A 20,379-nucleotide genomic window follows, 5' to 3' on the forward strand; every position below is an offset into this window, starting at 1 on the left:
GGGTTTATATAGAGGCGATATGATATTTTCTGTCTTCTTATCTATCCATTTCAGAATGATTCCCAACATTCTCTTTGCTTTTTGACTGCCGTGGCACACTGAGTTGATGTTTTCAGAGAACTGCGCCCAGTGACTCCAAGATCCCTCTGTTGAGTGGAAACAGCTCATTTAGAGCCCATCATTTTATATGTGTAGTTGGGATTATGTTTTCCAATGGGCTGCAATATGGTGCTATCCTGACACCTAGTACTGCTGAGATCCTGCATTCAGTGATATCCCTGCCCTTCCTGTTCCCATTCTCATAAAAGAAGAAGAGCATCCAAATGCGTGTTTCCCTTCATTCCCTCAGCGGTCCTCATGATCGGTTCCAAAGTGTATTAAAACCTTTCTTAAAGGGTTACCTCTTGGCGGTTCTCAGGTCCTGTGAGTTTGTAGCCCAGAAAGTCCCCCCTCAGTCAGCTCAAACTCAGCTGTTTATCCCCCAAAAGTCTGTCGTCTTCAGTCTCCTGAATGAGGGGAAATCCGTCCCTACCCCTTTCTGCGTTGGGTAAAGCTTCAGAATGTGGAGCTCTGCACAACCAGCCTTGAGATCTGGCATTCATCACCCCGTAGTGATACCAGCTTGCACAGGAAACCCATCCCGCAGCCCTTCATGTGGCACATCTCGGCATCATAGTCTGTGAAGAATTCATGCTTTCAAGGGCTGGCTTAGATATACAGATAACAGTCACAATTAGGGCAAGAGTTTGCAGGCAATGAAAAGAGAGTAACTGACAAACGTGAGCAATATCTAATCCTTTAAAGCCTGAAAGTGCCTTGGGGGGGAGGGGACAGGAGCCGGCTGTGTGGGGGCGGTGGGGCTCAGATACTGGGCATTGAGAGCCTAGAGCCAGCTGTGCGCTGGAGAGACGGGGCATGAACCAGCTGTGTACAGGGGAGATGAGCAGGGGAGAGGTGCTGTGGACATGGCCACGAGCAGCTGTGAGTGCCGTCCTCTCTGCAGCATGATGAGAGAGCCTGGTGTCCCACTGCTGATCCCAGACTTGTATGAGGAGGGAAAAATTGGCATCAAGTCTCAACCGCACCCAGCCTGTGCCCTGGGGAGGAGACGGGTGTCTCCAGGGAGAAATCTGGGGGATTGTGACCCTGCATGCCCCACCCACCCTCTGATCAGCAATTCCGGATATTAACGGTGATTCCAGAAACAAAGAGTAATTTTGGGAAAAAATGCAGTCCTAGCGACAATTTCCGGAAAACACTGGCCCTGGTTGTAACATTAAATCCGATAGTCTCAAGATCTAGGCCTGTGTTGATCAGATCTGCCACTCTGCCTTCACGGAGTTCACTCTGCTGGTGGGTTCTACCCCTTCCCCCATTCTGTGTCTGCCTTGTCTATTTAGATTGAAACTTCTTCAGGACACAGGCCATAAACGCTTCTCGGTTTGTACTGTGCCTAGCAAAATGAGGACCCACTGTTAGTTGGCCCTTAGGCACTAAGGTAATGAATATGATTGATAATAATCATCTCCTGGCACTTTGAGCCAAGGAAGCCGGGCTTGGGATGTTACTACTTAAAAGTGAGCTGGGCTTAAAAGTATGGAATATTCTTTGTGACAAGTATCCCACAAATTCCACTGACCTCCCTTGTTTTCTTTGCCTTGAGCAGGGTTTCCAGTTTCCAGAACTGATGTGATCTCGCAGCTGGAACGAGGGGAGGAGTCGTGCGTCCCAGACCTTCATGGCTCTAAGAAAAAAGTGCTCCCGAGAGCTCCCTGCATAGGTGAGGCATTGGTTAAACCAACCCCAAAACTGTCGGTGAATACAGGAAACATTTGGGATGCCCTACAAAGACCTTGTGAGCTCTCCAAGTTCAGGATTGTTCCCTGCAGATGTGGAATCGTTAGGCAGAGGTCACTCTTGGCTTCCCACCTATCCTGACTGACAACTCCAGCAGGTCCCTCCCCAATCTCGCTGTCCCCTGAGATTTCTTCTGAGATACGGACCCAGAATTGATCCCTTCCTTTCTCTCCTCTGGGGAAGGTTGAAGGGAAAATCAGCTCCTGATAGGTTTGATCTGTCCTGTACACATTTTGGTTCCTTCATCCCTTTTTCCATTCTTCTCTCTGAGATTTCCTTTCTCTCTGGCGCAGGCAGAGACTTACGTCTGGATTCTCTTGGTCTCCCATCAGGTGTTGGGATGGTGAGTGAAAACGAGGAGGAACCCCAGCAGGAAGATGCTGAGCGAGTAGAAGCCCATGGGGTGTTGTCAGGAAGGTCCAAAGGGAATGATTCTGGGAGCTGTGCACGCCCAGAAAAAACAAAAGCCTGTGAGAGTCAGCAGAGGCCAGAGGAAAACTTCGGTAGCCAGTCAGACCTTATGACACGTGAGAGAATGAACTTGGAAGGAACACGCTACACATGCCTCGAGTGTGGGAAAAGCTTCAAAGGGAGCTCGGACCTTCTCAGACATCAGAGAATCCACACGGGTGAGAAACCTTACGCATGCTGTGTGTGTGGGAAACACTTCAAGCAGAGCTCGCATCTCATTGCACATAAGAGAATCCACATAGATGAGAAACCGTATGGCTGCCCTGAGTGTGGGAAACACTTCAAGCAGAGCTCACACCTTATTACACATCGGAAAATCCACACGGGTGAGAAACCTTACGGATGTCCTGAGTGTGGGAAACACTTCAAGCAGAGCTCACACCTTATTACACATCGGAAAATCCATACGGGTGAGAAACCTTACGGATGCCCTGAGTGTGGGAAACACTTCAAGCAGAGCTCACACCTTATTACACATAGAAGAATCCACACAGGTGAGAAACCTTATGGATGCTCTGAGTGTGGGAAACGCTTCAATCGGAGCTCAACCCTTATTAGACATCAGAAAATCCACATGGGAGTGATCTGTAACAAATGCCTTGACTAGGGCTGGCCAAAGGTATTTTTTTCTTTTCAATCACATTTGCTAATTCCCACTTAGTGATCTGTGCCCCATCTTCACCGTGGTTACTCAGCTCCCCCAGATGAGTTGCCTGCTCCTGCCTTTTGCAGCTCACCCTTCTTTGGGGTCAGTCCTGTGATGTTTTCTATCAACTCCTTTCCTTTTGGGTCAAAGGAGCGAGTGTCCCTCCAGCCAGGAATGTTCATCAGCTCCAGGTGGGGGAGAGAGGTTTGTTCCCAACAAGCTACACTGAGGCGAAAACTACCCGTGCCTTACATCCACTAGGACTGTACATGGCGTTGGCTGCTCAAGTTAGTGATCTTGGTGTTAAAAAACAATTACAGTTGTCGTGCAGATGCAGCCGAGGTGCAGTGGTTGGCATTAGCTTTCCCCTTGACCTGACCTAAACTCCATCACATGTCCTAGTCTAAACAAAGCCTGAGCATCACAGTTATAGTGTTCCCCCATTTAAAAAAATTGTTAGTCATCAAGTTCCCCCACCAGGATCATATTGTTTCATTCCCAGTTGTCACAGTTCATCAGAGCGCTGTTGCTTCAGGTTTTCCTGAAGGCAGATATTTTTACTACCATTTTCCTCCCTTAAAATATATTGAAGTATAACAAAGAGCAGGAATAGAGAAGGGATAGGGAAAAATGTAACAACAGAAGAACATAGGGTAAATCAGAGGGATTCTCCATCACCATCTCTATCCCCCTGTTCTTCAGTTGGTAAGGTCAATATTTCCTGAAGGGGCTGGGAAGAGGATTCTCTAGTAAATGATTTGGAACTAACTAAAAGACCCATTCATTTGCCTCCCAAAGCAGTTGTGGCCCATGCCCTACAGGAGGTTGCTCCTGAAGATCTTCCCTTCCTAATCAGGTGCATGTTGCCTCTTATTTGGGAAATGCAATCCCTTCCTAGGTAGAGATGGGAAAAATGGAAGTGACATTTGTGTTCAGCTCCCTCCTGGGAGATGCTGTAAATGTATAGGAAATGACATCCATGAGGAATGTGATAGAGCTGCAGAAAGACACCCATTTTGAGTAGATACCTGACATTTGGTGTCTTAGAGGGATTCTAAGCCGCACCTGAATGTAGTCCCTTATTTAAATCTGTGCCACCAGATTAAAGAAACAAAAGGGCATATTTGGGGGAGTTATACCTCAGTATCGCTACTGGTATGTTGTGTGGTTGGTGAAGAATTCTACGCCAGAGCCGTGTAAAATTGCTACAACTAAGGTCAAAGATTTGACAAGAACTCAGGTAGAAATGAGAGGTACGAGTGGTTGATTTTCACCCCAGAGATGGACGCTATGGTGACCTGTGGCCAAGGTAAACTGTTTTTAGAATTGCTCACACTTCTAAGGGATGCCATGATGAAACTGGGAACAACTGTCTTTTACCATTTGGATCCCAAGTTTCCTGAAGCACAGAGAGAAACAGCTGATTCCTTCAGAGCCATGCCATGCCTATGGGTCCCAAACTGGCTGCCTTGCTGGACAAGAAGCACTTCCGTGTTGGTTAAATGATGGTAGCCAATGAGGGAATGTAAGAGATTCCAAGTTCAGACTGCAGGATACATGAATGCTGAGTCCAGAGTCTGTGGTTTGGTCTCTTAGTTTTGCTCTTGAGTCTAATGCATGTGTCTCACTTTTCCGCCTCCTGCTACTCTGAAAGATTAGAAAGTGTGAAAGTAGAGCACAGGTGGTTTTTCTCACGATGCAGCCTTCCCACATAGTGTGAGACCCCTTCCACCCACACAGGTGAGCCAGAGAGTTCCCCAGGGCTCTTGTTCGCAAAGCAAAGATGTCACATTAGGCAGGAGATGTCAAGATCTACAATGGTGATGGGCAAGTGATGGGAGCTTTTCTGGGTGGTTGTTGTTTGGTTGTTTTTTTTGCATGTAATTTTTGTTTTGTTTTTGCAACTAATTCTTTTTATAGCTGCTGAGCCTCCTTGTCCTTTTGAGCACAGCTCTTTAACCCTCAGGCCTGGCTCTGGAAACCTCAGAACCGGCTTTGCGTTTTTTTTTTCATGTTTGCTATCTTTGGAGTTCGTACATCCACACGACATGCGGTTCACAGCAACGGATACTTTGAGAAACCTGCTGGGTGAAGCAGGCCTTTTCCAAACTGACATTGGCCCAAATTCTGCCTCAATTCAGCTGGATTGGGACACGTCTGTGTCAAAGGAGTGGTTCACACCTGATTTGCCCAGAGACCTCAGAGGAGGGGTAGTTAGATATAGGATAAGTAGGAATCGACAACAATGAAGTTAAATATAAAGGTGAAAGACCCTCACCTTGCAGGTCAACAAGCCTGTTCTGTTCTTTCCCTCCAATGCATCTGGCACTGGTCGCTCTCAGGTAGCACACTGGGCTTGACGGACCATTGGTCTGACCCAGTCTATGACCTGTCGTGCGTTCTTATGGAAGCCCTCTGCGGCCTTGTCTACACGGGCAAGTTTCTGCACAGGAAAGCAGCTTTCTGCGGTGTAACTCCCGAGGTGCGCACGCAGATTTCGTGATGCATGATAGAAAGGGGCCATGACAGGGACACACTGCCGTGCGGGGTCCAAGTGAAGGAGCTGTGACATGCCTACCACAAGGTGCAGGAGGCAAACTGCTGCTCCATATTGGGGGCTAACTAACCCCAGCATCACGGCAAGAATCTACCTAGCAGCTGGAGAAAAAATATGTATGAGAGTCAAAGACACCCCCACGTGGCCTGTCTCTTCCCCAATCTCAACACCTGGAAGATTGTCTGGAAGACTCAGAATTTGAACTGCGGAGATTGGTCCCAGGCTGAGAGGGAATTCAGTCTGTGTATTAAGAACTCAACATTACCTGGAGCAACCAGTGGGTGAGAAAACCTGTTTGATCCAATTCTTGCTTAGTATATTCAAATTAGAGTTTAGACTGGGAGTCTGTTTTCATTTGTTATGTAACCACTTTTGACCTCTCTGACCAATACTTATACTCAGTTAAAATCTAACTTTCTGGAGTTAATAAACTTATTTTACTATTTTATACTTACTCCTGAGTTTGTCCAAAGTGCTTGGGAAAGTTGCTCACATGACAAAGGCTGGTGCACGTCCCCTTTATTTTTGATGAAGTGGCGAACTAATTAATGAGCTTACACTTTTCAAGAGAAGGCCGTGAGCCCTGTAAGATGGTACATTTCTGAGGTGCAAGGCTGAGAGCTGGGGAGATATGCTGGTGTCTCTGTATAATTGAGGAGTGGTTTATAGAGCATTCATGCAACTGAGTTGGGTGCTTTGCTGCATGTTGTTGGCCAAATGATCATAGAATCCTAGGATATTGGGGTTGGAAGGGACCTCAGGAGGTATCTAGTCCAACCCCCTGCCCAGAGGAGGACCAATCCCCAACTAAATCATCCCAGCCAGGGCTTTCTCAAGCCTGATCTTAAAAACTTCTAAGGAAGGAGATTCCACCACCTCCCGAGGTAACCCATTCCAGTGTTTCACCACCCTCCTAGTGAAAAAGTTTTTTCCTAATATCCAACCTAAATCTCCCCCACTGCAACTTGACCATTACTCCTTGTCCTGTCATCTGCTGTCACTGAGAATAGTCTAGATCCGTCTTCTTTGGATCCACCTTCATTTAGTTCAAAGCAGCTATGACATCCCCCCTCATTCTTCTCTTCTGTAGAGTAAACAATCCCAGTTCCCTCAGCCTCTCCTCATAAGGCATGTGTTCCAGACCCCGAATCATTTTTGTGGCCTTTCACTGGACTCTCTCCAATTTTTCCACATCCTTCTTGTAGTGTGGGGCCCAAAACTGGACACAGTACTCCAGATGAGGCCTCACCAGTGTTGAATTGAGGGGAAGGATCACATCCCTCGATCTGCTGGCAATGCCCCTACTTATACACCCCAAAATGGGACTTATACACCCCAGTCGTCTGGACTTCCCCCGATCACCATGAGTTTTCAAAGATATTGGACAATGGCTCTGCAATCACATCCGCCAACTCCTTTAGCCCTGTCGGATGCAACGCATCCGGCCCCATGGACTTGTACTCGTCCAGCTTTTCTAAATAGTCCCGAACCACTTCTTTCTCCGCAGAGGGCTGGTCATCTCCTCCCCATGCTGTGCTGCCCAGGGCAGCAGTCTGGGAGCTGAGCTTGTTCGTGAAGACAGGCAAAAAAAGCATTGAGTACATTAGCTTTTTTCACATCCTCTGTCACTAGGTTGCCTCCCTCATTCAGTAAGGGGCCCACACTTTCCTTGGCTTTCTCCTTGTTGCCAACATACCTGAAGAAAGCCTTCTTGTTACTCTTAACATCTCTTGCTAGCTACAACTCCAGGTGTGATTTGGCCTTCCTGATTTCACTCCTGCATGCCTGTCAAGGTTCCTCCCCCACTCTGAACTCTAGGGTACAGATGTGGGGACCTGCATGAAAAACCTCCTAAGCTTATCTTTACCAGCTTAGGTCAAAACTTCCCCAAGGTACAAAATATTCCCCCCGTTGTCCTTGAACTGGCCGCTACCACCACCAAACTAATACTGGTTACTGGGGAAGAGCTGTTTGGACGCGTCCTTCCCCCCAAAATACTTCCCAAAACCTTGCACCCCACTTCCTGGACAAGGTTTGGTGAAAAGCCTCACCAATTTGCCTAGGTGACTACAGACCCAGACCCTTAGATCTTAAGAACAATGAACAATGCTCCCAACACTTGCACCCCCCCTTTCCTGGGAAATGTTGGATAAAAAGCCTCACCAATTTGCATAGGTGACCACAGACCCAAACCCTTGGATCTGAGAACAATGAAAAAGCATTCAGTTTTTTACAAGAAGACTTTTGATAAAAATAGAAGTAAATAGAAATAAAGAAATCCCCCCTGTAAAATCAGGATGGAAGATATCTTACAGGGTAATTAGATTCAAAAACATAGAGAATCCCTCTAGGCAAAACCTTAAGTTACAAAAAAGGGACAAAGACAGAAATAGTTATTCTATTCAGCACAATTCTTTTCTCAGCCATTTAAAGAAATCATAATCTAACACATACCTAGCTAGATTACTTACTAAAAGTTCTAAGACTCCATTCCTGGTCTATCCCCGGCCAAGACAGACTATAGACAGACCCACAGACCCTTTGTTTCTCTCCCTCCTCCCAGCTTTTGAAAGTATCTTGTCTCCTTATTGGTCATTTTGGTCAGGTGCCAGCGAGGTTACCTTTAGCTTCTTAACCCTTTACAGGTGAGAGGAGCTTTCCCCTGGCCAGGAGGGATTTCAAAGGGGTTTACCCTTCCCTTTATATTTATGACAATGCCCAAGCAATATTTTTATACTCATCCCTGGTCATTTGTCCAATCTTCCACTTCTTGTAAGCTTCTTTTTTGTATTTAAGATCAGCAAGGATTTCCCTGTTAAGCCACAGTAATGTCCCGAGCTCCCCAAGACCCATTGACAGCTGAGCTCTTCCTGCCCATTGAGCCCAGCAGAGACAGTGGGTGGGGGGTGAGTTTGTACCCAAATAACTGACAGAGCCAAGCAAAGAGCAAAGAAATGTTTCCTTCAGTCACTAGGTCTCTGTTTCTGTGGCTCACTCTCTCTCCCCTTCTCTGATAACGAGCAACGCTAAGAGAGGAAGAGGTTCAAACATGTGCTAGGTGGTGGCTAGGGTGGGATGACAAATTGAAAACCATCACAGAGCCCTCTACTGTGACACTGAGACGATCCCATTCTGACCTTTTACTGACACTTCTTTAATAACTGAAAAAAAAGAACAGGAGGACTTGTGGCACCTGAGAGGCTAACCGATTTATTTGAGCATAAGCTTCCGTGAGCTACAGAATGCATCCGATGAAGTGAGCTGTAGCTCACGAAAGCTTATGCTCAAAGAAATTGCTTAGTCTCTATGGTGCCACAAGTCCTCCTTTCCTTTTTGCAGATACAGACTAACACGGCTGCTACTCTGAAACCTGTCATCATTAATAACGGTTCCCCTGACGTACGTTGCTAAGATTATTTCAATAGCTCCTACACCGATACCTCCTGCCCCTTCTGGCTGGTTCATTGCGCTGTTTGGAACCTGCACCTAAAATTACACCCTCCCTGGGAGCAAGATTGAAAACTGCCCAAGGAAACCCCATTGGGTTTCAAGTGCCGCCCAAGCAGGGAGGCAAAGGGACAGTACAGGGTCGCAGAGCTTCTCCTTTGTCCCAGGGAGAAGGATCTAGTGGGCTAGATTAGGGGGGCTAATAGTCATGACTTCTGGGTTCTATTCCTGGCTGTGGGAGGAAAGGGGTGTCGAGTGGATTAGAGTGTGTGGGGGGGGCTAGGAGTCAAAGAAAAAACACCTCCCTTGTGTTCAGCTTCAATGCACATTGAACAAGAACATGGCTTCTCATGTCTTAGGTTCTGATGCCATCGTGTGGCCGTTTCATTTCACTTCTTGTGAAAAGGTTTGGGTGCCTTGCACAGACATGTTATTTCCTGGGGATAGACGGAGAAGTGGAAGCTGCATGGATTTCATCCTCCGAAAAATAGATTAAAATAATCCCCAGACAGCTCAGGCCCACCCGTCCCCCCTCGCTGCTGCCAGTGAAGCTCAGTTCTGGGCCTGGTGTGCAGTAAATGTGGGACAGACGCTGCCTGCCTGGACTTTTCGGGAGAAAAAGTCAGACACGATGCCATGCCTGGTGCAGGAGATGCAGATGTGTTGCTTGATTGTTTTTCTCATTTTAAATGTACTTGATCATTTTGATGGCAAAAAATCTTTGAAAAAGACCATGAAAAAGAAAGAAACCATGAAAATACCCAAGGGAGAGAGGGGGTTTCTGAGAGCCGGGGCAGAGATGGAGATTTTCATGAAACGGGGACAGGCCAAAGCAGGGAGCAAAGGGGGAGGTTTTTTGTGCAGTTCCATTTTAACCAGCCTCACATCCTGGAGTCCCTAATGTCCCAGCTTACCCACAACGTGTGACCTCGAGACTCCTCCCCACTGCAAAAACTGCAGATCCCCCAGCACTCCTTAACCTAGATGGATCCTCTGGCAACCAGATGTCTCTGCAGAACCGCCGTGGTTACTCTCCTAAGTGTCTGTTCAAGGATAGCTACTGACTTCTCCTGAGAATGCAGTTGAGGAATGGCTCTCCCATCTCTAGATGCTTTCCTGTGGGCTCTGAGAAGCAGGATGGGGCGTGTATGATAAAGTCCACGCAACATTCCCCTTTCATCCCAGCCCTGGAACGTCACCAGTTGCCACCTATCCCCTGGCAGCAGTGAGGGATGTTTCCCACTGTCCAGGAGACACCAGCCTTGGACCAAAGGCAGCTTGAGGCTTCTCCTCTCTCCCTTCTTGAATCAAGTTCATGTTTTTTCCAAGAGTTAAAGCAGCCCAAACCCCCAGGGTCTGGATTAATGTCACAAGTTTGCTATCTCTCCCTGGAAGACAACTTCTTAATGAGAGGAGTTAAATGAGATGAGTGGAGTTAAATCAGTTCTCAGCCTGAGTCCTTTGCTCTTAATCCTGAGGATATTGTCCCACCGTGGGGCCATTTCATGCCTCTCTTTCACACAGAAGGACAATTTTCTTTGCGCAGACGCAGGAACATCAAGATCTTTCTCTGTCCCTTGTGGAAAGCAGAGTGTCAAATTCCAAGGAACCTTCCTCTTCTGCGATGGAAACAATGGAGAAGCAGGGGGCCCTGGGCACCTCTAGCCCTGGCCGGGAGATGTTCCCTCCCCGCTTTCTTTACGCTGCTTGTTGTTATTTCATGGAGTGTCTGGGATGGGGGAAAAGCTGAGTTCACTCCAGGTGGAGGGAAAAAAGGACCCTGAGAATCTCAGGGCCTCAGGGAAAACCCAACCCCTGCTACCGGGATCACAGAGGTGCTGGGAATTTGAGCAGGAAAGGGACTGTGTGAATTGTCCAGGTGGGGAATGAATAACCATTGACAACTAGATCCACCTCATTAACCACCGACACAGGCTAATCGTGCTGCAGATAGAAGGGAAACTGGGAGCGATTCTTTGCTGTCAGCCATGGAAACAGTGACCCGAGTGCACTGCAGTGAATGTGCTGGGGAAAGCTGGACTTTACGGGCAGGTGGAAATAGCAGATCCGAGAAAAGCCTGGAGCCCCCCGCACACCAGTTCTTCCACCGGGGTGAGGTGTTGAGCGACTCACAGCGCCCCCCAGCGCCGTTACCGTTCAGCAGGGGCTGGCAGCTCCAGCCAGTAAATGCAGGGGAGAGGGCCGAGTGTATCTCTGCACCCTGAGTCCAGGGCAGGCCCTCTCTCTCCCCCACATAGAGAAACTGGCCCTGCTGCAAAGTGACCCCTGAGAACCAGCAACCTCCAGGACAGAGGGTTTGGCCCTCAGAGCAGGGAATGTGTCCCCCATGCTGCCGTTAGGCCCCTGGAGGCTCTGGAAACAGGAGGGCTGTGAGCGTAACCCATGCCAAACAGCCCCCTTCTGGGGATGTAACTCAGTGGTAGAGCACATGCTTTGCATGTATGAGGCCCTGGGTTCGATCCCCAGCATCTCCAAGTCTCTTTTCACCCTGCTGCTTTGCTCAGGCCCAGAGGGGATGTGGCCCAGCAGTCTCCCTGCAGGAGTTTCAGTCCTGCTCAGTGCAGGGCAGGTGCCCATTGCACGGAAGGTCTGTGGGGGTTTCTGCTCCTAAGTCACCTTGGTACATTTAAGATTCCCACCCAAGGGGTGGCTTGGGACAGTAGCGGATGGGAAGGGGGAATCCTCCAGCCCTGGAGGGAAAGGTCCCGTCTGCCCAGACTGAGGGGCAAGGAGACGGAGGGGCAGTCAGTGCTCAGAGAGGAGAGAGCTCAGTGATTTACACCCACCAGGGGACACTGTCTTTTTGAGGCGGGTGCAGCTGGCTTGGGATGGTGCTGACGATGGATAGAAAACAGGCTGGAGTCAAAGACAGATCAGACCACAGAAGGGGAAGGGGAAGGGCATCTCCATAGAAGGTCCTGGGTGCTCAGATACCCCAGTTCTAGGTACCCTGGCCTGTCCCAGAGAGAAAAGACAAAGAGGGGCCCAGCCCCCCGACAGTCATCCTATGGAGAAGAATCTGGTTGGGAGTGGGGTGAAGGTTCCCGCTGGACAAAGGGGAGCTGAAGTCCCCCAGCGTCCTGGAATTTAAGCAATGCAAGCTTCAAACCCTGCACGGGTGGGGCCTGAGGGGCACCCGCAGAAGGTTGGGCTGGACAGCGGCGGCAGGTTTCTACAATTTTTGGTGGTTTCCAGAATGGGACCAAGTCCTGCCTCCCCGTCCACCTCCTCCCACATCTGCCTAAGGCTCTGGGAGGGAGTTTGGGTATGGGAGGGAGAGGGAAAGGGGTTGGGCTCTGGGAGGGAGTTTGGGTGTGGGCTGTGGGTTGCGGCAGGGGGTTGGGGTGCAGGAGGGAATGCAGGGTGCGGGGTCTGGGCTGGGGCAGGGGGTTGGGGTGCAGGAGCAGGTGTGGGGGCAGGCTCTGGGAAGGAATTGGGTGTGTGGTGTGGGCTCTGGGCTGGGGCAGGGGGTTAGGGTGTGGGAGGGGGTGAGGGGTACAGGCTCTGGGAGGCAGTTTGGGTGCAGGTGTGGGGTCTTGGCTGGGGCAGGGCGTTGGGTGCAGGAACGGGTCGGGTGGCCAGGTTCTGGGAGGGAGTTCAGGTGCAGGCTCTGGGCTGGGGGAGGGGGTTTGGGTGCAGGAGAGGGTGCAGGTCGGGCTCTGGGAGGAAGTTTGGGTGTGGGGTTCGGGCTCTGGACTGGGGAAGAGGATTGGGGTGCGAGAGCAGGTGTGGGGGGAGGCCTGTGGGAGGAAGTTTGGGTGTGGGCTCTGGGCTGGGGCATGGGGGTGGGGTGCAGGAGGGAGTGCAGGGGATGTACTCTGGGAGGGAGTTTGGGTGCAGGGGGTTGGGGTCTGGGCTGGGGCTTGGGGTGCGGGAGAGAGTGAGGGTGCAGCTCTTACCTCAGGCATCTCCCAAAAGCGACCCATAACCCCCCTCTGGCAGCAGCTCCTAGGTGGAGGGTCTCTGCCCATCGCTGCCCACGGACACCACCCCAACAGCTCCCATTGCCACAGATGGCAGAGTCGGCCCTCGGGGCGGGGGCAGCGTGTGGAGATCCCCCCACCCCCGGGGCTGCAGGGACGTGCCAGCCGCTTCCGAGACTGGCAGGCCACACGGAGTGTAAGCAGTCTCAGGGTGAGCATCACCCTGACATCTGGTGGTGAGGTCTGGCAAGTTGTGGAAAAGAACTTCAGGGGCCGATCTCATTTGCATAGGCACACCCACCCCGCCTAGAACGAGGCCATAGCTGCCCAAATGGTCACTTTGGCTGCTGTGGGATCCCCAGTGTCTCTGTTATTGGGGCAGGAAGAATAAATTGTTATTACCCTGATTATGGGAACTGTGCTGGGAACTGTCCTTGGCCTTTTGTTATGATGGAGGGACTCACCATCAACTAAGTAGCACTCGCTAGGCAAAGGTCATGGGTTCCAAAACTCTGTGAATTGAGAGAGGTTGGGGTCAAGTATTAATACTTGGTAGCATGGGCTCCTTGGTGATGGTCTTATATGCTAATTGCCCTTCCTTTTCTCTTCACTGTGGAACCTCAGAGCTAATTTTGATTTCGTTAGGAGTCTAGTTACGGGTTGCTGAGCTCGCTTCGGGCTAATGGTATACCATCACTGAGGCTCCTATACTGCAAGCTGACTTTACCAAAGAGCTGAACTGACTAAGAACCAAAATCACTGAGCGTTGTGTTAAGTAGTGGGGGAGCCTGAAGATCTATTGTGGAGAAGTTTGCGGGACGGCTGGAGTGCCTTGTGGACAGGCTGGTGGAGCAGTTCATGGGACGGTGGGAGCTGCTGGTGGGACGTGGAGCGGAGCTGAGCGAAGCAGTTCATGGGGCGGTTGGTGGAGCGGAGGCCTATGGAGCTGTGGGGCGGTCAGCTTCAGATCATGTAAGGTGCCTTTTACCCCCGCCCCCATCTCCACCCAGGTTGGGAGGTAAAGCTCTGCAGATAAACTTTTGAACTTTGGGGCTGCCCTGACCAGGGACAGAGACTTTTGGGTCATTGGACTTTTGGGACTTTGGGTGATTTGAGGTTGCTGGACTCAAGAACCAAAGGGAAAGGGCATGCCCCAATTTGCTTTGGGTGGGTTTTTTTTTTTGCTCGTGGGTTGTGTTATGAATCCTGTTGGTGCTGTTTCCCCAACATAATGCCACATTGTTTCTCTCTGTTATTAAAAGGCTTTTTGCTACACTCAGACTAGGTGCTTGCAAGAGGGGAAGTATTGCCTCTGGGAGGCGCCCAGCGGGGGTGGTACATATTTGTCCCAGGTCACTGGGTGGGGGCTCGAGCCGGTTTGCATTGTGTTCTTGGAATGGATCCCCTAGATATTGAACCCAGCCCTCGTTGCTGCCAACTCTGACGGGCAGAAGGGTTACACGGAGCGAGGGTGGGCAGGAAGCCGCCTTAGCCCCCTTGTGCTGCCGGTGATGGCGGTGGGGGTTCCCGGGCCCTTTTAAATTGCCTGAGGGCAGCAGGCGGGGCTGGGGGAGACACCGGGCCCCGGACTTTGGTGGAGCCAGGCCCCTGTGGTCTTATGTTGCTGGAGCATGGGCACCAGGGGCCCAGATGAGGCGCCTCCCCTGCGGCTGGAGGAGCATGGGTGCTAATCCACCTTTCGGCGGGTTTGTTTTTGGAAGGTTAAATAAAGGCAGTCTCTGCTCTGGGCTCGCCCAGTTTCAGGGCCTGACGCTGCTTTGCACAACGATGAATCTCGGAACAGGCCATCAATGAAATGACAGCAGAACCTGAGGAAGGAAAAGCCTCCGGGTTCGTCTGTGGGCCTTGACGCTGAACGGGAGCCGTAATTTGACTCGCTTTGTGGCTGCGGCCGGTAAAATGTCAGGACAAAGTCGTCCCAGTGATTGTGACACTGGGTTTGAGGCGGCTTTGGTCTTATAAAAATGTAACTAGCATGGAACACTTGTGTTTTTAAAGGTGGCTTCCCCAAGCAATCCCAAGTTGTTCTTCCCAGAGCTGGGTGATGGTGGGCAGCAGGGGATCTCCCCAGTCTGTGAGGGAATCTCTCTGGGCCCCACTGTTAGTTCTCCAGCCTTTCTCCCCCTAACCACGCACACCTCTCCCCCACCCATTGTCAATGCTTTACAGTGACCTCTCCCTCCCCTTATGGGATACAGCCTCTCGGTGACCGAGACTGACTGGGGCTCCCCTCTGCATGGCTCCAGTGGGGAAGGAAAGAGTCTGACAGGGGAGAGGAAGGAGACAGGCCGAAGGAGTCAAATGGGGCTAGACGAGAATAGAGGAGATTTTCTTCCTATTAAATGGACTGGAGTCTCATTGCTGGAAAGCCACATTTTGAGTGAGGTTTGAACCGGCAGCCTTTCAATTGCCAGGCAGAGGTGCGAACCACAGAGACCGATCACGGCTGACTTCCCAACGCTGTCCAAGGAGCCCCTGCAGGGGTGCAAGTGGTTAGTGCAAAGGGCAATATTGCTGGGGTTGTGAGTTCAAGCCTTCCCTGCAGCCCTGGTTTCTATTACCCCATGGAGCTTCCCCAGCTTGCTTGTCCTAATTCACATGGAAGGTGCCATGAGAGGAAGGTCTGAAATGTGGACGTTGGTGCAAAGCTTGGGACCCCCCCACAATGCTGCCATTAGCTGTGGGTGGGTTGCTCAGGGGCAGGGAGAATTGATTTCTTTGCTGCTGAGAAAGCTGCCAGGACAGGTCTGTGGGCACCAGAGCTCCCCGCTTCTTCCAGCACATGCCAGGCTCTGTCACTCCTGGAGGAGGGTCATAGAATCATAGAAGATCAGGGTTGGAAGGGCCCTCAGGAGGTATCTAGACCAACCCCCTGCCCAGAGCAGGAACAACCCCAACTAAATCATCCCAGCCAGGGCTTTGTCATGCCTGACCTTAGAAACTTCTAAGAAAGGGGATTCCACCACTTCCCTAGGTAATGCATTCCAGTGTTTCACCACCTTCCTAGTGAAAAAGTTTTTCCAAATATCCAACCTAAATCTCCCCCACTGCAACTTGAGACCATTCCTCCTTGTCCTGTCATCTGCTATCACTGAGAATAGTCTAGATCCATCCTCTTTGGATCCACCTTTCAGGTAGTTAAAAGCAGCTATCAAATCCCCCCTCATTCTTCTCTTCCGTAGACTAAACAATCCCAGTTCCCTCAGCCTCTCCTCATAACTCATGTGTTCCAGTCCCCTAATCATTTTTGTTGACTTTGCTGGACTCTCTCCAATTTATCCGCATCCTTCTTGTAGTGTGGGGCCCAAAACTGGACACAGTACTCCAGATGAGGCCTCACCAATGTCGAATAGAGGGGAACGATCACGTCCCTCGATCTGCTTGCAATGCCCCTACTTATACACCCCAAAATGCCATTGGCCTTCTTGGCAACAAGGGCACACTGTTGACTCATATCCAGCTTCTCGTCCACTGTCACCCCTAGGTCCTTCTCTGCAGAACTGCTGCCGAGCCATTCGGTCCCTAGTCTGTAGCGGTGCATTGGATTCTTCCGTCCTACGTGCAGGACTCTGCACTTGTCCTTGTTGAACCTCCTCAGATTTCTTTTGGCCCAGTCCTCCAATTTGTCTAGGGCCCTCTGTATCCTATCCCTACCCTCCAGCCTATCTACCACTCCTCCCAGTTTAGTTTCATCCACAAATTTGCTGAGGGTGCAATCCACTCCTACCTCCAGATCATTAATGAAGATATTGAACAAAACCGGCCCCAGGAATGACCCTTGGGGCACTCCGCTACATACCGGCTGCCAACTAGACATGGAGCCATTGATCACTACCCGTTGAGCCCGACAATCTAGCCAGCTTTCTATCCACCTTATAGTGCATTCACCCAGATCATACTTCTTTAACTTGCTGGCAAGAATAGTGTGGGAGACCGTGTCAAAAGCTTTGCTAAAGTCAAGGAACAACACGTCCACTGCTTTCCCCTCATCCACAGAGCCAGTTATCTTGTCATAGAAGGCAATTAGATTAGTCAGGCATGACTTGCCCTTGGTGAATCCATGCTGACTGTTCCTGATCACTTTCCTCTCCTCTAAGTGCTTCAGAATTGATTCCTTGAGGACATGCTCCATGATTTTTCCAGGGACTGAGGTGAGGCTGACTGGCCTGTAGTTCCCAGGATCCTCCTTCTTCCCTTTTTTAAAGATGGGCACTACATTAGCCTTTTTCCAATCTTCCGGGACTTCCCCCGATTGCCATGAGTTTTCAAAGATAATAGCCAATGGCTGTGCAATCACATCCGTCAATTCCTTTAGCACTCTCAGATGCAGCTCATCTGGCCCCATGGACTTGTGCACGTCCACTTTTTCTAAATAGTCCCGAACCACTTCTTTCTTCACAGAGGGCTGGCCACCTCCTCCCCATGCTGTGCTGCCCAGTGCAGTCATCTGGGAGCTGACCTTGTTCGTGAAGACAGAGGCAAAAAAAGCATTGAGTATGTTAGCTTTTTCCACATACTCTGTCACTAGGTTGCCTCTCTCATTTAGTAATGGGCCCACAGTTTCCTTGGCTTTCTTATTGCCAAAATACCTGAAGAAACCCTTCTTCTTACTCTTAACTTCACTCGCTAGCTGCAACTCCAGGTGTGATTTGGCCTTCCTGATTTCACTTCTGCATGCCTGAGCAATATTTATCTACTCATCCGTGGTCATTTGTCCAATCTTCCCCTTCTTGTCAGCCTCTTTTTTGTATTTAAGATCAGCAAGGATTTCTCTGTTAAGCCAAGCTGGTCGCCTACCATATTTACTATTCTTTCTACACATCGGGGTGGTTTGTCTCTGTAACCTCAATAAGGATTCTTTAAAATACAGCCAGCTCTCCTGGACTCCTTTCCCCCTGATGTTATTCTCCCAGGGGATCTTTCCCATCAGTTCCCTGAGGGAGTCAAAGTCTGCTTTTCTGAAGTTCAGAGTCCGTATTTTGCTGCTTTCCTTTCCTCCTTGTGTCAGGATCCTGAACTCGACCATCTCATGGTGACTGCCTCCCAGGTTCCCATCCACTTTTGCTTCCCCTACTAATTCTTCCCGGTTTGTGAGCAGCAGGTCAAGAAGAGCTCTGCCCCTAGTCGGTTCCTCCAGCACTTGCACCAGGAAATTGTCCCCTACAGTTTCCAAAAACTTCCTGGATTGTCTGTGCACCGCTGTATTGCTCTCCCAGCTGATATCAGGATGATTGAAGTCGCCCATGAGAACCAGGGCGTGCCACCTTGTAGCTTCTGCGAGTTGCCAGAAGAAAGCCTCATCCACCTCATCCCCCTGGTCTGGTGGTCTGTAGGAGACTCCCACCAGGACATCAGTCATGTTGCTCACGCTTCTAAACTTAATCCAGAGACTCTCAGGTTTTTCTACAGTTTCATATTTGAGCTCTGAGCAGTCATACTGCTCCCTTACATACAGTGCAACTCCCCCACCTTTTCTGGCCTCCCTGTCCTTCCTGAACAGTTTATATCCATCCATGACAGCACTCCAGTCATGCGAGTTATCCCACCCAGTCTCCGTTATTCCAATCACATCATAATTCCCTGACTTTGCCAGGATCTCCAGTTCTCCCTGCTTGTGTCCCAGGCTTTGTGCATTTGTATATAGGCACTTGAGATAACCCGCTGATCGCCCCTTGTTCTCAGTATGAGGCAGGAGCCCTCCCCTCTCACACGCTCCAGCTCGTGCTTCCTCCTGGTATCCCACTTCCCCACTTACCTCAGGGCTTTGGTCTCCTTTCCCTGGTGAACCTAGTTTAAAGCCCTCCTCACTAGGTTAGCCAGCCTGCTCACGAAGATGCTCTTCCCTCTCTTCGTTAAGTGGAGCCCGTCTCTGCCTAGCATTCCTCCTACTTGGAACACCATCCCATGGTTGAAGAATCCAAAGCCTTCTCTCCGACACCACCTGTGTAGCCATTCCTTGACTTCCACGATTTGACGGTCTCTACCCAGGCCTTTTCCTTCCACGGGGAGGATGGACGAGAACACCACTTGCACCTCAAACTCCTTTATCCTTCTTCCCAGAGCCACGTAGTCTGCAGTGATCCGCTTAAGGTAATTCTTGGCAGTATCATTGGTGCCCACGTGGAAAAGCAGGAAGGGGTAGCGGTCCGAGGGCTTGATGAGTCTCGGCAGTCTCTCTGTCACATCGCGAATCTTAGCCCCCGGCAAGCAGCAGACTTCTCTGTTTTCCCGGTCAGGGCGGCAGATAGATGACTCAGTCCTGCTGAGGAGAGAGTCCCTGACCACCACCACCCACCTCCTTCTCTTGGGAGTGATGGTCGTGGAACCCCCAACCCTAGGACAGTGCATCTCATGCCTTTCAACTGGTGGAGTCTCCTTCTGCTCCCTTCCCCCAGACGTATCATCTGGGTCACTCCCCGCAATGGTACCTGTGGAGAGAACATGAAAATGGTTACTTACCTGTGTCCGCTTTGCTGGTACATGGACTTTCCCCCTTCTTCTTCTGGAGGTCACATGTTGCCAGATTTCTTCACAGTCCTCCTGTCCCTGCTGCGCAGCCTGCTCTGAATCTTCAGAACCTTGTGCCCATAGAAGCATATCCTGACGTCTGTCCAGGAAATCTTCAGTTTTTCTTATGCAACGCAGGGTCGATACCTGTTGCTCCAGACCTTGAACCTTCTCTTCCAATATGGAGACCAGCTTGCACTTTGTAGAGACAAAGTGGCTTCTGTCCTCTGGAAGAAAGACACACATGGCACATCCAGTGCAGGTCACAACAGTTGACCACTCCCCATCCATATTACCTTCCTACTATGAGCTTCCTCCGGAGATGCAGTAATTCCTCAGAGAAGTCGTTTGGGTGTAAGCCTCAGTGGGCTCACTCCAGGTGAACTCCCAGTCAAACTCCTGCTGTTTGCTGCTCTGCTATTCCCCGCTGCTCTGCTGGTTCTATAAGCACTGAGCCTAAAGCTCTTCCAAGCCTTCTTAGCGCAGCGGGCAGCACATCAGTCTCATAATCTGAAGGTCCTGAGTTCAAGCCTCAGAGAAGGCAACTCTTCTTGCTCCCTGCTTTAGATTTTCTAACGGAAATCAGAGAAAAAAAGACTAGAGCTGAGTGGTTTCTAGACACCCTCCCATCCATCTAACACACACACACAGACTTTTCTAACGGTACGTGTACAGTATGAAATTAGTTCAAAATTATTCGATTGGAAATTTCGGGAGCTATTTTAGACATTCAGGCTTCGGTGTCCCCACTAAAGCTCGTGAATTCGGCAGAGTGCATCCACAGTACCGAAGCTAGCATCGAACGTCGGAGCGGGTGCACCGTGGGTCGCTATCCCACAGTTCCTGCAGTTCCCGCCGCCCACTGGAATTCTGGGTTACGCTCCCAGTGCACGATGGGGCAAAAACATTCTTGCGGGTGTTTCTGGTGC

The 20,379-nt window shown here is 50.3% G+C and overlaps 1 protein-coding gene and 2 non-coding genes across 3 annotated transcripts in view; 2 read left to right on the plus strand and 1 right to left on the minus strand.

Annotated features, from left to right (window-relative positions):
- Positions 1-20,379, minus strand: part of LOC144258246 (uncharacterized) — a 640,730-nt gene that overhangs the window by 548,912 nt on the left and 71,439 nt on the right. The window lies entirely within an intron of this gene.
- Positions 11,402-11,473, plus strand: TRNAA-UGC (transfer RNA alanine (anticodon UGC)). Its single transcript has one exon. It is a non-coding gene; the product is annotated as a tRNA-Ala (tRNA).
- TRNAM-CAU (transfer RNA methionine (anticodon CAU)) lies at positions 19,922-19,994 on the plus strand. Its single transcript has one exon. It is a non-coding gene; the product is annotated as a tRNA-Met (tRNA).

Source organism: Eretmochelys imbricata, chromosome 28 (assembly GCF_965152235.1).
Source record: "Eretmochelys imbricata isolate rEreImb1 chromosome 28, rEreImb1.hap1, whole genome shotgun sequence".
Classification (NCBI taxonomy): Eukaryota; Metazoa; Chordata; order Testudines; family Cheloniidae; genus Eretmochelys; species Eretmochelys imbricata.